Raw genomic sequence first — 12221 nt, 5'->3', positions numbered from 1 at the left:
GTAGAATTTAGCATGATGTACAACCAAGTGGTATGGGAGCCAAAAAAAAGGTTGGGAAACGCTGGTTTAGATTAAGGATTTTTTCCCGATTCAATGGAAATTCTCCAAAATAATAATGATTCCTAAACCTAAAAAGCCAGTAAACAGCGTTTCGTCCTATCGTCCTATAAGCCTTCTTCCAATCTTAGGAAAACTCCTTGAGAAACTGCTCCTAAAACGAATTTATTCTCTCCTAGAATCACAGGAAATATTTCCGTCCCATCAATTTGATTTCCGCGCTCATCACTCTACAGTCCAGCAATGTCATCGTGTTGTGGATCTAATCTCAACCTCTCTTGAGAATGGACAGTATTGTCCGGGAGTTTTTCTCGACGTTGCTCAAGTTTTCGATCGCGTCTGGCACCGGGGATTGCTTGCCAAACTCAAGAGCATCCTACCAACTACATATTTTCTCATCCTTCAATCTTACTTTACTGGACGCTTATTTAGTGTCGTCTGTGGAAATTCTTACTCTCCTTGTTACCCAGTTCGAGCAGGTGTTCCCCAGGGAAGTGTCCTTGGGCCTGTACTCTACACCATATACACTGCTGATATTCCTACCAATCCTCGTACCTTCCTTTTTACTTATGTCGATGATACGGCCATCCTCTCTCCTCATAAAGACCCGGTCCTTGCCTACCGCTTCCTCCAATCCCATATAGAATCTCTTGAGCCTTGGCTAAAGAAATGGAGAATTAAAATTAATGAAAATAAATGTAATTACATTACATTCTCCCTAAGGCGAACTATCCTTCCACCCGTTTACCTAAACCTCACTCCTCTTCCCACAACAGATTGTGTTAAGTACCTAGGACTCTTCATGGACAAACGCCTAACCTGGAATCCACATACTAGACTCAAACGGAAAGAACTGAACAGACGATACCAACTTCTCTCTAGACTTCTCAACAAGCGATCTAAACTCTCTCTACAGAATAAACGACTTATCTACACTATGATACTGAAACCTGCCTGGACTTACGGAATGGAACTTTGGGGCTCAGCCAAAGCTTCCAATATCTACAGAATCCAATCCTTCCAGTCAAAAACTCTCCGTCGAATCGCTAATGCTCCTTACTTTGTTTCCAATCATACCTTGCACCGAGATTTACTTGTTCCTTATGTTTCAGAAGCTGTAAGATCCCGTTACTTTAAATTCCACACATCAATCACCTCACATCCCAATCCTCTAGTAGCTCAACTTACCACTCTACCAGGAAATCCTCCCAGGCGGTTGAAGCGCAGGTGGCCACGCGATCTTCTAAATGAAGTAAGAGCCAATGTACAATAGTTGGAACTGTACCACTTTGGGAGTTTCACCAATGGGTGAATTCTCCCCTCATGTATTCATGTATCTATTCCATTATCATGTTGTATCAGCTTCACTTGATGCAGAATTATTCTGCAGTTGTGAAAATAAATAAATTAAAAAAAAAAAAAAGATGAAGGATGTGGAAATTATGGAAGCAAAGAAGTAGATGTACTGGGGAGATGTATGTATATTGAATAGAGATTTTGAGGACACCTCACAACCTCCTTGTTAACAAGTATGAATAAAGTCCTCTTGTTTAAGAAGAATAGCAGAGAAATTTTTTGAAATACTGAAGAGTTTGAGAGGATATGGATCAATACCCGTTTTTTTTTTTTTTAATTTTTTGGATAGGAACAATAATTATTATATTAATTAAAGTAAGTCTACAATGGCGGTTTATTCAATTGTTCAATCTTCACTGGTTTACACGCGTCGTTTACTTTATGCGAAACTACCGATTGTATAACCAGTTATGTAGCCTACAACCTTAACCTATGAATGGCTTCGTACACAAAAGAAAATGATTATGATTCATGTTAACACCTTTAATTAGCATAGACATTTTTTTGATAGCAACCAGTTCAGTGAATACTGAGGTTAGACTAATTACTCGTATATTGTTTGGGCTACACGTGCCAGACAATGAATTGTAAATTAAACTATCGATGCAGTCGTAATTTTTAAAAGGCCTTAATAGAAAGCAAGACTAACGAATTTTATATTAATTATTTACGTTATTGTATAATAATCAGATAATTAGCAGTTCAAAAATCAAGAACAGTTTGTTTATTTCTACTTTCTCTTCTACCTCTAGTAACTTCCTGTAAGATACTTCCATATATAACATAATTTAGGAAATAAACTTATTATTAAACTATTATTTAAAATAATTATAATAATGATTAGTTAATGCTAATATATGCAATTTACCAGTGGACCATGACCTAGGTAGTTTGTTTCGGTGTGCTGTTAAATTAGATGTCGACACTTTATATCCCTTTAACAAGGATTAAATCATTAGCTAAAAATCAAAATTTGTAAAGACTGGTGTAAAATTTTCTATTTCACTAAAATTTTTTTCAAGTTTCTGAAGATTACTTCTTAGAAATGGTACCTACGATTTTCCAGAAATATTGTATACAAATTACAAAAAAGTACGTCTAATAAGTAATTTTTCAGATAAATATCATCTTTAAACTTTTAAAAGGAAAACTGATTTTAAAGGAATAAAATAAAGATCAATAACCCAACCAAGTGGTGTCAAACTCAATTAAAACACGGACCATTTTTGGTGCATCAGGCAAGATTCTCGAGGGCCACCATCATATTTAGAAAATTTCATTAAATAGGTAACATTCACATCATCACAACCCAGAATGCTTCGGAAATCTAGAGGAACTGGAAACAATTTGGGATTTTTCCCTTGTATTTTACCTTTAATTTTCAAAATGAAGGTTACCCTTTATGTTTATTTTAGCCCTGGCCATAAATGTAGGCGACAGAGACAGAAATAGTGGAAATCTAGACGAACTGGAAGCTAATTCGGTGTTTTTCTCTTGTATGTTACCTCTAATTTTTAAAATGAAGGCTACCCTTTATGTCTATTTTAGCCCTGGCCATAAAAGTAGGTGACAGAGACAGAAAAAGTGGAAATGAAGACGAACTGTAAGCTAATTCGGTGTTTTCCCTTTGTATTTTACCTTTAATTTTTAAAATGAAGGTTACCCTTTATGTTTATTTTAGCCCTGGCCATAAAAGTAGGTGACAGAGACAGAAAAAGTGGAAATGAAGACGAACTGTAAGCTAATTCGGTGTTTTCCCTTTGTATTTTACCTTTAATTTTCAAAATGAAGGCTACCCTTTATGTTTATTTTAGCCCTGGCCATAAAAGTAGGTGACAGAGACAGAAAAAGTGGAAATGAAGACGAACTGTAAGCTAATTCGGTGTTTTCCCTTTGTATTTTACCTTTAATTTTCAAAATGAAGGTTACCCTTTATGTTTATTTTAGCCCTGGCCATAAATGTAGGCGACAGAGACAGAAATAGTGGAAATCTAGACGAACTGGAAGCTAATTCGGTGTTTTTCTCTTGTATGTTACCTCTAATTTTCAAAATGAAGGCTACCCTTTATGTCTATTTTAGCCCTGGCCATAAAAGTAGGTGACAGAGACAGAAAAAGTGGAAATGAAGACGAACTGTAAGCTAATTCAGTGTTTTCCCTTTGTATTTAACCTTTAATTTTTAAAATGAAGGTTACCCTTTGTCTATTTTAGCCCTGGCCATAAAAGTAGGTGACAGAGACAGAAAAAGTGGAAATGAAGACGAACTGTAAGCTAATTCGGTGTTTTCCCTTTGTATTTTACCTTTAATTTTGAAAATGAAGGCTACCCTTTATGTTTATTTTAGCCCAGGCCATAAAAGTAGGTGACAGAGACAGAAAAAGTGGAAATGAAGACGAACTGTAAGCTAATTCGGTGTTTTCCCTTTGTATTTTACGCTTTAATTTTCCATCAGCTGGTTCGCTATTGTTCGCGTCAGTGTGTTTAATTTTTGCTCTTTAAACTATTAATTATTTTGAAGTGTTTTAAGTGACTAATTAATGTTAAATTGTTTTTGTTTTATTTACTGTTATTGGATCTTTTGTTTGACATTGAAGTGAGATGAAAATTTGACAATTTTGTAAATAGTTTAGCTTTAATTAATTTACTTTTTTCTTAGGTTAGGTAAGTTATTTTGAATTTAAAAAAAAAAAAAAAAAATTTTTTTTTTTGTTAAACACCTGCTCTTGCAGAAGAGGGAAAGAAAGTGATTACAGTAGAGCTTAGACTATGGGTCTAAGTGATACTGATATGACAGGGTTTTCTACCTCAGGAGACGAATCCACCGCTTCCTCTCTTAATAAAACTAAAAGATCGTCACAAATGGCGAATTTATCTCCTGGGAAAGGTAAATCAAAAAAGCAGGGTAAGAAGAGCTCTCTAGTAGCTTCAACAGCTCAAACTCGTCTGCGAAGCTCACACCCCTCTCAGGCTTCAACTTCGCAGCAACAATTAGTACCACCACAACAAGAACAACATCTTCAGTTACAGCATCAGCACCAACAGGTTCAGCAACAACAAAGCCCCCTACAACATCAACAAAAAGGCCAGCCCCAACCACAGGAAGTAGAATTTGTCTCCGATTTCGCTACCCATAATAAGTTCAGTGTTTTGCCTGAGGTTGGTGACTCATCTATGAGTGACCACAAGCCACCGCCCTTATATATCTATAAAATCAATAATTATATTGGTCTGAACAACGACCTCAGAAACCTAATAGGTTCTGACAATTATTCTTGCAAATCGAGGCTTGAAAACATTTTGGTATCGACAAATACATCTGAAGCCTACAGGGCAGTTGTTCACTATCTGAACCAAAATAACATAGAATATCACACCTACCAATTAAAGAAAGACAAAGCATTCAGAGTAGTCCTGCGACATATTCACCATTCTGTTCCCCCACAGGAAATTCAACAAGAACTGCAATACATAGGATTTAAGGTTAGGAACATCACCAACGTTCGTCACCCCTTAAATAAAAATCCATTACCTTTATTCTTTGTTGACTTGGAGCCAGACTCCAACAACAAAAATATATTTAATGTCACCAGGCTGCTCAACACCGTGGTTAAAGTAGAAGAACCGCACAAAACGAAGGAGATAGTACAATGCAAAAGGTGCCAGCAGTACGGGCACACGCGGGCTTACTGCCATGTGGCGCCCAGATGCGTTAAGTGTGCAGGACCTCACCTCTGGGATCAATGCAACAAGCCACCAGATACTGCTCCAACATGCGCTCTCTGCTTTGGGCCGCACTCCGCTAGCTTTCGTGGTTGTGAGGTACACAAAGAACTCCAACGAATCCAGCGAGAAAGGCAGATTGCTCGTGGCCAAAGGACTCCCTCAAGAGCACCTGCTCCGATCTCGAAAATACCAACACAAAGGGATTTTCCTACACTCCAGCAGACTACAGTGCAAGGGCCACCCCTACAACAACAGCTACCTCAGCAGCGCCGTTCTTACCAACCTACTACTCGAGGACTACCCTACTCGGAGGTCGTGAGGTCACATCCTTCACATCAACATTCACTTCATACTCATCAAAATTCACTTCCTTCTCAACTTCCAAACTCACAGCCTGACAACATAACAACAGTGCTAAACTCATTTTTCCAAAGATTTGAATCACTTCTTACTCCTCTAGTTAGCTTACTAAACACTCTTATAACTCAACTTCTACCATGCCTCAAACCTTAAATATCCTTTCTCAACATTCATTAACTATTCTTCTCTGGAACGCCAATGGCTTGAACTCCCACAGAGACGAACTAGACACTCTACTACACGACAAACGTATTGACATAGCTTTACTCACAGAAACTCACTTCACTAGTAGATCTCACTTTTACATCACTGACTACAAAACGTACAGGACTGACCATCCGGACGACACAGCCCACGGAGGTGCGGCGATCCTAATTCGCAACAGCCTTTCACACTATAGCCTTCCTTCAACAGCAACTGACTACCTCCAATCCTCTGTAATTTCCTTAACTGCTCTTCCATACAAGTTCAGTATTGCAGCTGTATACTGCCCACCAAACAAATCAATATCCCGAGAGCAATTTGCTTCCTATTTTGGCACCATCGGTCCAAGGTTCCTCTCCGGGGGAGATTACAATGCAAAGCACCAGCAGTGGGGATGTCGCACTACGAATCCAAGAGGTCAGGTACTTCTTAATGTCCTATTATCCAAAAACTACAGCAGCATCTCACCTAATCAACCTACATATTGGCCGACATCTTTATCTAAACTTCCTGATATTCTCGATTTCTTCGTAATTTCTCACATATCTCATCACTTTGACATCTCTACACTTACTGAACTCTCCTCAGACCACAGTCCTGTTCTTCTTACACTTGACATAAGGCCATTTCCTACCATACCTAAACCTTCTCTTATATGTGGACAAGTAGATTGGGAGCAATTCCAATCAAAACTGGAAGACAAGTTGAACTTACGGATTTCTCTTAAAACGGCTGAAGAGTTGGACAATGCAGTAGAACATTTAACCACTTCTATACAGACTTCTATCTGGGAATCCTCGACTCATTCTGTAGCACAACGAACTCACATGACTAACATACCATTATACATTCGGACACTCATCACGGATAAGAGGCGTGCGAGAGCGAAATGGCAACGCACCCGTTATCCATCTGACAAACGAGAATTCAACAGACTGACTCACCTACTTAGAAACCAACTTAGACAACTAAGAGAAGAACGTTTTGAAGAATACACTTCATCTCTATCGACTGAAGACAAGTCTCTATGGACAGCCACAAAAAGGATCCTTTCATACAAGTCAGTAGCATCTCCACTTCGTCGTGATGACGGCTCGTGGGCCTCCTCTGACGAAGATAAAGCTTCCCTATTTGCATCTTATCTAACTTCTGTCTTTACTCCTCACTCTGAATTAGTCAATCCTCAGTTCCAAGAATCGCTCTTAAAAGATCTTGATACTCCTCTTCCTCTCTCGCTTCCTCCAAAGCCATTCACCCCTTCAGAGGTTAAACATATTATTAGATACCTTCCTTTAAAAAAAGCACCCGGTTTTGATCTCGTTACTCCAACCATCCTTCGAAAACTTCCTAAAAAAGCTCTAGTTTTACTCACCTCAATCTACAACGCCACTCTCCGCACCACCTACTTTCCGCTACTATGGAAATTTTCCATTATACTTCCGATACCTAAGCCAAATAAACCTTCACAGCTCCCGACGTCACATCGTCCCATTAGCTTACTGTCAGGGCTAGGAAAAATTCTTGAAAAACTCCTGCTAAAACGTATTCTTCCAATAATTGAATCTAATGACATTCTCCCGGATCACCAATTTGGATTCAGGCGACAGCACTCCACCATACAGCAGTGCCATCGAGTTGTAGATGTAATCTCCACCTCCCTTGAGAAGAAGGAGTGTTGTTCTGGGGTGTTCCTTGATGTGAAGCAGGCTTTCGATCGGGTGTGGCACACTGGACTTCTCTGGAAGCTCAAGACCATCCTTCCAGCCACCTATTTCCTCATTTTGAAATCTTACTTGACTGACAGACATTTTAGAGTGAAGGTAGGAACTATTCTTTCTCCATTCAGCCATGCTGACGCTGGAGTTCCGCAAGGCAGCATACTAGGCCCCATTCTGTACACAATCTACTCCTCAGACATACCTACTCATCCTCAAACTACTCTTCTCACCTATGCTGACGATACTGCCATCTTATCTACTGACAAAGACCCAATAATAGCTCATAGAAACCTTCAGACTCACCTCACCTCCTTAGAAAATTGGTTCAAAAAATGGGCTGTCAAACTGAACGAAACTAAATCTCAAAATATCACCTTCACTCTTCGACGCATCACCCTTCCTCCTGTCTTTTACAATCTTATTCCTTTACCTGCTGTCAACGTAGTCCGTTGGGCTTTACCTTGACAGAAGACTCACATGGAACCCTCATACTCGACTTAAGAGAACAGAACTTAACAGACGCTTCCGACAACTGAAAAGACTACTCGACAACAGATCAAAACTCACTCTGGACAACAAAAGACTAATATATGTAAGTATACTAAAGCCAGTCTGGGCTTACGGCATCGAACTGTGGGGTTCAACCAAACGCTCAAATCTGCAAAGGATCCAGTCCTTGCAATCTAAAATTCTTCGCTCTATAGTAAACGCTCCTTTCTACGTCACCAATCAAACCATTCACACAGACTTGAACATTCCTTTTGTCACACAAGTTGCAAAAACACGTTACAGAAATTTCCATCTTAACATACAAACACATCACAATCCACTGGTACAACATCTTTCTTCAAGAACATTTCCAGACAACACTTCCAGACGTCTTAAAAGACAGTGGCCTCGCGATCTCCTCTCTGATGAAGAGAGTCAGTAGAAAGTAAATTGTTTTTTGGAGTGTTACCGCTGGGTAACTTCTCCACTCTTTTATTCTGTTATTTATTGTTATCATTGTTGCTTATAACGCAAAATGCGTTGATTGTAACTAAATAAATGATTAAAAAAAAAAAAAAAAAAAAAAAAATTTTCCAAATGAAGGCTACCCTTTATGTTTATTTTAGCCCTGGCCATAAAAGTAGGTGACAGAGACAGAAATAGTAGACTATCTAAACAAACTGTAGGCTAATTCAGTGTTTTTCCCTTGTATTTTACCTTTAATTTTCCAAATGAAGGCTACCCTTTATGTTTATTTTAGCCCTGGCCATAAAAGTAGGTGACAGAGACAGAAAAAGTGGAAATGAAGACGAACTGTAAGCTAATTCGGTGTTTTCCCTTTGTATTTTACCTTTAATTTTCAAAATGAAGGCTACCCTTTATGTTTATTTTAGCCCTGGCCATAAAAGTAGGTGACAGAGACAGAAAAAGTAGAAATCTAGACGAACTGTAAGCTAATTCGGTGTTTTCCCCCTTGTATTTTACGCTTTAATTTTCCCAATAAAGTCTACCCTTTATGTATAGTTAAGCTTTTGCCTTAAAACTAGATAACAAAGACCAAATAAGTAGAAAACTAAAGGAACTGGAAGCCAATTCAGAGTTTTTCCAATGCATTTTACCTTTAATTTAAAAAGAACCACTAATCAGAGCCGGATTTTCCTATAGGCTAACTAGGCTTCAGCCTAGGGCCTCAAGATCAAGAGGGGCCTACATTCAAATTGTTAGCAAAATTAAAATTACACTATTCTAAAAACATAACATATTATATATTAACATTTAACATATTGATATATACATCACAAAGTGATTTTTTTATTATTTCTCATGTAATTTACAAACTTAAAAATGGGAAGTGAAAGGGCCTCATAAGTGGAATCGCCTAGGGCCACTTTTCATCAAAATCCGGCCATGGTCTCACACACCCTCTCTTCGAAGAAGTAACCTTAATCTAATTTCCCTGTAGAATTGTTCCAGATAAAATTTACAGATTTCGTATGCGAGGTGAGTTTAAAGGAATCGTAGGAGCCGAGTTCGAGAAAAAAAACAACCTGATATTTAACTTGAAATATCTCAAAAACTACTTGATGGATTTCGTTTATATTTCACCTGTATATGGAGACAACTTTTGTCTATAATTGAATAAAATTCCTTAAAAATCTGTCGAGAAGGAAACGAGATATTTAGAGTTATATGTTCGTTTCGTTTAAAACAGTGAAATTTTTAACATCAAATATCTCAAAAACTACTTGATGGATTTCGTTTAGATTTCACCTGTGTATGGAGACCACTTTTGTCTACAATTGTATAAAATTCTGTAAAAATCCGTCAAGTAGTTAACGAGATATTAAGAGTTAAACTTTGATTTCGTTTGAAACCGTGAAATATTTAACTTCAAATATCTCAAAAACTACGTGATGGATTTCGTTTATATTTCACTTGGATATGGAAACAACTTTTGTCTATAATTGTGTAAAATTTCGTAAAAATCTTTCGAGTAGTTAACGAGATATTTAGAGTTAAATTTTGGTTTCGTTTGAAACAGTGAAATCTTTAACTTGAAATATCTCAAAAACTACTTGATGGATTTCGTTTAGATTTCACCTGTGTATGGAAACAACTTTTGTCTATAATTGTGTAAAATTTCGTAAAAATCTTTCGAGTAGTTAACGAGATATTTAGAGTTAAATTTTGGTTTCGTTTGAAACAGTGAAATCTTTAACTTGAAATATCTCAAAAACTACTTGATGGATTTCGTTTAGATTTCACCTGTGTATGGAAACAACTTTTGTCTATAATTGTGTAAAATTTCGTAAAAATCTTTCGAGTAGTTAACGAGATATTTAGAGTTAAATTTTGGTTTCGTTTGAAACAGTGAAATCTTTAACTTGAAATATCTCAAAAACGACGTGATAGATTTCGTTTATATTTCACTTGTATATGGAAACAACTTTTGTCTACAATTGTATAAAATTCTGTAAAAATCCGTCGAGTAGTTAACGAGATATTAAGAGTTAAATTTTGGTTTCGTTTGAAACAGTGATATCTTTAGCTTCAAATATCTCAAAAACTACGTGATGGATTTGGTTTAGATTTCACCTGTGTATGGAAACAACTTTTGTCTATAACTGTGTAAAATTTCGTAAAAATGTTTAGAGTAGTTAACGAGATATTTAGAGTTAAATTTTGGTTTCGTTTGAAACAGTGAAATCTTTAACTTGAAATATCTCAAAAACTACTTGATGGATTTCGTTTAGGTTTCACCTGTGTATGGAGACAAATTTTGTCTATAATTGTGTAATATTCTGTAAAAATTCGTCGTGTAGTTAACGAGATATTAAGAGTTAAATTTTGGTTTCGTTTGAAACAGTGAATATTTTAACTTCAAATATCTCAAAAACTGCTCGATGGATTGTGTTTATATCTTACCTGTGTATGGAGATAACTTTTGTCTACAATTGTATAAAATTCTGTAAAAATTCGTCGTGTAGTTAACGAGATATTAAGAGTTAAATTTTGGTTTCGTTTGAAACAGTGAATATTTTAACTTCAAATATCTCAAAAACTGCTCGATGGATTGTGTTTATATCTTACCTGTGTATGGAGATAACTTTTGTCTACAATTGTATAAAATTCTGTAAAAATCCGTCGAGTAATTAACGAGATATTAAGCATTAAATTTTGGTTTCGTTTGAAACAGTGAAATCTTTAACTTCAAATATCTCGAAAACTGCGCGATGGATTTCGTTTATATTTCCCCTGTATATGGAGACTACTTTTGTCTATAATTGTGTAAAATTCCGTAAAAATCTATCGAGTAGTTAACGAGATATTTAGAGTTAAATTTTCGTTTCGTCAAATTTCGAACCTTGATATCTCTCTTTGTATTTGTCTAATCTCAATGATTTCTTTACCGAATGTTACAGAGAAATGTTTTCTATATGAATTACATAATTTGCACTTTTCTAGTATGAATAGATACAGAGATTTAAAAGGTTAAAGTTTAGAGGTTTTCAAATGGGTTCAAATTTCAAACCTTCATGTTTCTCTTTTTATTGATCCATTTTCAATGAATTGTTTACCGATTGGTAGAGAATCGTTTTCTCTATATCCGACATAAATTGCATTTTTCTAGTATGAATAGATACAGAGATTTAGAAGGTTAAAGTTTAGAGGTTTTCAAATGGGTTCAAATTTCAAACCTTCATGTTTCTCTTTTTATTGATCCATTTTCAATGAATTGTTTACCGATTGGTAGAGAATCGTTTTCTCTATATCCGACATAAATTGCATTTTTCTAGTATGAATAGATACAGAGATTTAGAAGGTTAAAGTTTAGAGGTTTTCAAATGGGTTCAAATTTCAAACCTTCATGTTTCTCTTTTTATTGATCCATTTTCAATGAATTGTTTACCGATTGGTAGAGAATCGTTTTCTCTATATCCGACATAAATTGCATTTTTCTAGTATGAATAGATACAGAGATTTAGAAGGTTAAAGTTTAGAGGTTTTCAAATGGGTTCAAATTTCAAACCTTCATGTTTCTCTTTTTATTGATCCATTTTCAATGAATTGTTTACCGATTGGTAGAGAATCGTTTTCTCTATATCCGACATAAATTGCATTTTTCTAGTATGAATAGTTTCAGGCAGGGCCGGATTTTCCTATAGGCTAACTAGGCTTCAGCCTAGGGCCTCAAGATCAAGAGGGGCCTACATTCAAATTGTTAGCAAAATTAAAATTACTCTATTTTAAAAACATAACATATCTCAGTAGTGATGTATTTTATTATCTCTCATGTAATTTACCAACTTAAAA

The sequence above is a fragment of the Rhodnius prolixus genome, unplaced genomic scaffold, assembly GCF_049639745.1.
Source record: "Rhodnius prolixus isolate KJV_2025 unplaced genomic scaffold, Rpr scaffold_7, whole genome shotgun sequence".
NCBI lineage: Eukaryota > Metazoa > Arthropoda > Insecta > Hemiptera > Reduviidae > Rhodnius > Rhodnius prolixus.
This window is presented reverse-complemented; position numbering follows the sequence as displayed.